Source organism: Photinus pyralis, unplaced genomic scaffold (genome assembly GCF_008802855.1).
Source record: "Photinus pyralis isolate 1611_PpyrPB1 unplaced genomic scaffold, Ppyr1.3 Ppyr1.4_LG1, whole genome shotgun sequence".
NCBI lineage: Eukaryota > Metazoa > Arthropoda > Insecta > Coleoptera > Lampyridae > Photinus > Photinus pyralis.
Window position 1 is genome coordinate 52,693,949 of NW_022170249.1, and position 4,101 is coordinate 52,698,049.

The following is a 4,101-nucleotide window of genomic DNA, read 5'->3' on the forward strand; positions in this document are numbered from 1 at the left end:
AAGGTCAATATACAGGGTGAGTTTTCCATTTTCACTATGGGAATCTGGTAAACCGTAAGAGATACAAAGTCACTTAGATGGACAAAGTTATGCAGAATTCTATCCAGATTAACTTTCCCATTCATAGTTTCTTGTAGCTCCACAAATAGCGAAGTTATGGTCAAAAAACCGCTAGCGTTCATTTATTTTCAAAGATATCAAAAAATAATTTTGACAAACTCCCAGTAATTTTGTCTCAGCTCTCTGATGGTGCCAAGATTTTTATCACTTGTGGGTTTCGAGTAAATCACATCAACTATTTGTTAAATCATAAGTTAAAATATTTTGTTGTTTCTTTTCAATTGTAATGTATTCTCAAATTTGGACATCTATCTAGAGATCTAGACAATTTCACTGTGTTTGCGTTCAAAAAATTTCATACTTGGATTGTAAAGAATTATCAAAAGAAAGTGAGCTGAAAATTCCCCAAACATTTTTTGAAAGCACTAACACAGTTCCTCAGGATAATTTACTTGGTGTCGCAAAGAAAATGGAAACTATCATGAGTTTTCCGCAAATTTCTTAAAGCATTCTAAATTTTATTGCTTCTCACTTTCACTTTTTTTTCATATTTGTTGAAGGTGTCAACAACTATTTAGAGCTCTAACGCGTATTTCAACACAATTTGCCATAAAATAAAAAATGGATCAAGTCTTACTCAAAAAGTGGAGGGGATAGAAAGTCTCACAGATTTATAGAAGTGAAAAATTTCATAAGCAACCCAAAAGGGAAAGAAAGTCATTACGACCGTAACTACTCGAAAAGAATTTACTCATCTGCTGAATACATCAGTTGACTACGGCCAAGTATTTTATTTATTTAGATATAATATTGATATAAAGTATCGAAGTACCTCCTAAGATCGGGCACAAGCTGTACTTCGATAATTACTTCACATCGGTGGAATTGATATGTCTTGTTTCAGATCAAGGTTACTGTGCTAGTGGAACAATTAGACACAATAGAACAGAAAAAGCTTTATTGAAAACTAAACATACAATCCAAAAATCAAAAAAGAGGGGTTTATGGCTATTGTACCAATGCCGAAAAAAACATTTTGCTAGTACAATGGCAAGATAACCAAGTTGTTACCATGTTGACAGCATACAGGAAAATACTTGCAGGCGATGGAATAAGAAGAAAGGAGCTAAAGACATTGTAATGCAGTCACAGACTATTACATTACAAGTTACAACAAATCTATGAGCGATACAGATTTGATGGACCAAATGGTTGCTGTTTATAAAACCCGCATGCGTCAACGAAAATGGTGGTGGTCAATTTTTTCATATTTGAATGTGACTGTTCTAAATTCGTGGATTTTGATGAAAAAATTGTACCCAAATAATGAGCACAGCACAAGAGTATTGCATTTATATCTTGCAAATTCCTTTTGATGACATATGGTAAACCTTCTTCGAGAGGAAAAAATATACCTGTCCCTGTGGATGACGTAAGATATGATGGAAGAGATCATTATGCAGATTATTCGACTACAAATAATGTAACAATGTAAAATTCTGGAAATGTCTTGTTATACAACAATCTAAGTAATACCCTGAAACAACTGTCGCTCGATAAATATCTACTAGACAAATGTTAGTAGCTATCCATCTTTATAACGACTCAAAACGGGATGATAGTGACAGCCTTTATTTTAACTAATAAAAAGAGGTATGGGGAAGGTTTAGTGTCTTATCAATCTACTTATAGACAAATGTTATTATAGCGTAGAGGAATACATGCTTACCACTTCATGTTCGATGTAAATTGTTTGTTCTTATTGTGTTACTGTGTTGTTTTATACATTTTATATTATATATATATATATATATATATATATATATATATATTATATATATAATATATATATATATGTTATCGGTTAAGTTTGGCTACACTTTCTCGTATAAAAAGGTAAGTTCGGCTACATAATGCCAAGTTTGGCTACGTAGTCAAAGTTGATACACTAGTCGTGGTAAACTGAGGCATATTTGACTACAAAAGTTTGGCTACAGGAACATATAAATTCTACCATGTTAGTGTAGTCGAATTTCAAGTACACGAGCGGCGAAAGTTTTTTTCAATGGGGGTTTTAAACAAATAATTCTTTATAGGTTATTTATAGGTTATGTTTGTTACTGTAACTACATGTATGCTACTTTAATGACATCAGTAATTACATACGCCTCCAGTTTTATACAAACTCGCCTTTTTCAAGACTCATATAGCTTGGATCTACGATCTTATAAGGTATGTAGTTCCCTGAAAGTGTTTTTAGATGTAAAACTGTACCTAACATTACCAATGTATCTAATTGATGTAAACATTGTTATAGAAGCCCTAAATCATGAATTTGGAGAGAAAACTTGTTCACAATGAACCTCGTAATATAATTCGTAAATTAGTCGAATTCTTTGATCGATAAAAAGAAGCAGATCGTTGGGAGTTTTAAACCTCGACTATACGGATGGAAGGGAAACTCCTCACAAGCAATTGTTGGTTTTCGATACAAAAAGTGTTATGAAAAACGCAGGTTGTTAATGGAAAGAAGTGACATCGTAACATGGTGTTCTCGTTATTTAACACTAAAAGAAAACGAACACCTGAATGTGACAAAAGACCCGTTATATACTTGGACGAAACCTATATTCACCCATCGTACGGAGTGAGTAAATGCCCACAATCAGATGAAGTATTGGAAGTTTATAAATCCAATAGGGCTGGTCAGAGGTACATCGTAGTATGCTAGTAGTCGTTCTGGTTTTGTACAGGATGTCGCACAGTAAATCGGGGGATTATCACGACGATATGAATCCTACCAACTTTATGCAGTGGTTAGAGAAGCAGCTTATACAAAATTTACCAGCAAACTCAGTTGTGGTTATGGATAACGCACCTTACCGTAGTGTTCAAATAAATAAGCCGCCAACGATGAATAATCGTAAGGAAGTGATACGTTCTTGGTTAAGAAGCAAATAACATTCCTACGACAGATCAATTTATTGACAATGTACATTGTACAATTCGTTGTGTGTTAATTTAGTCAATGTGAGCGTTATTAATTTCAATGTGATTGTAATAATTTGAAATAAAATTAATAATTTTACTGTTTCCTCTTCCTCTTGATGTTATGCAACTCATATAGCACGGGCGTTATGGCGTACTTGTTTATATCAATTTTGCATGAGAATGTACAGTCTAAATTTCTAGCCCCCTCGGGCTCGCCCTGTAAGGGACTTTCTGAACGTGGTGCCACTGTAGATACTCAATAAAATTTGCAAAAAAATTTTAGTCATTTGGTGTAAAATCTCCCAATGGATAGTCATATTCGAGTCCATAACTTTTATGCCCAAGGAAATCGATAGCAAACCGCCAAGTCATTCCAGTATATTTGGTACCTACTTGACGAATCATGAACCGAGGCTCATTAGTGATATTTATGAAGGGTTATACAGAATGTAGTAGGTTGTACATCAATAATTTATTCTAAATAACCTTTTTCGTTCCCCATTCCCATTTGAAGCGCTTTAGGTGAACAAAGGCAACTTGCTTCAAAAAAACACTTTTTGGAAATGTTTTTTGTGCATGATTATACTAAACCCAGTAGGTTGTACGCAATTATTTTATAAATTTCTCAAAAAAATATTTTTTGAAGCAAGTGCCCATTGTTAGCCCATTTGGGTCAAATGGTTGGGATGACCTTTTTAGTGCAAAATCTTGCAATCGATAGTCAAATCAAATTTGATATACTTTGTGCCCAAGGAAATCCATGCCAGACCGCTCCAGTAGGTACTTTCAATACACTTGGTACCCATATATGACGAAGCACAAACCTAGTCAAAGTAATGTTATTTGTGCATGATTATACTAAACCCAGTAGGTTGTATGCAATTATTTTATAAATTTTGCAAAAAAAATATTTTTTGAAGCAACTGCGCATTGTTAGCCCATTTGAGTCAAATGGTTGGGATGGCCTTTTTAGTGCAAAATCTTGCAATCGATAGTCAAATCAAATTTGATATACTTTGTGCCCAAGGAAATCCATGCCAGACCGCTCCA

The 4,101-nt window shown here is 34.0% G+C and overlaps 1 long non-coding RNA gene across 1 annotated transcript; it reads left to right on the plus strand.

Annotated features, from left to right (window-relative positions):
* The first annotated feature begins 1,966 nt into the window (after nucleotides 1-1,966).
* On the plus strand, nucleotides 1,967-3,586 carry LOC116158602. The gene is made up of 3 exons (XR_004142775.1): nucleotides 1,967-2,292; nucleotides 2,378-2,707; nucleotides 2,761-3,586. It is a non-coding gene; the product is annotated as an uncharacterized LOC116158602 (long non-coding RNA).
* The last annotated feature ends 515 nt before the right edge of the window (nucleotides 3,587-4,101 follow it).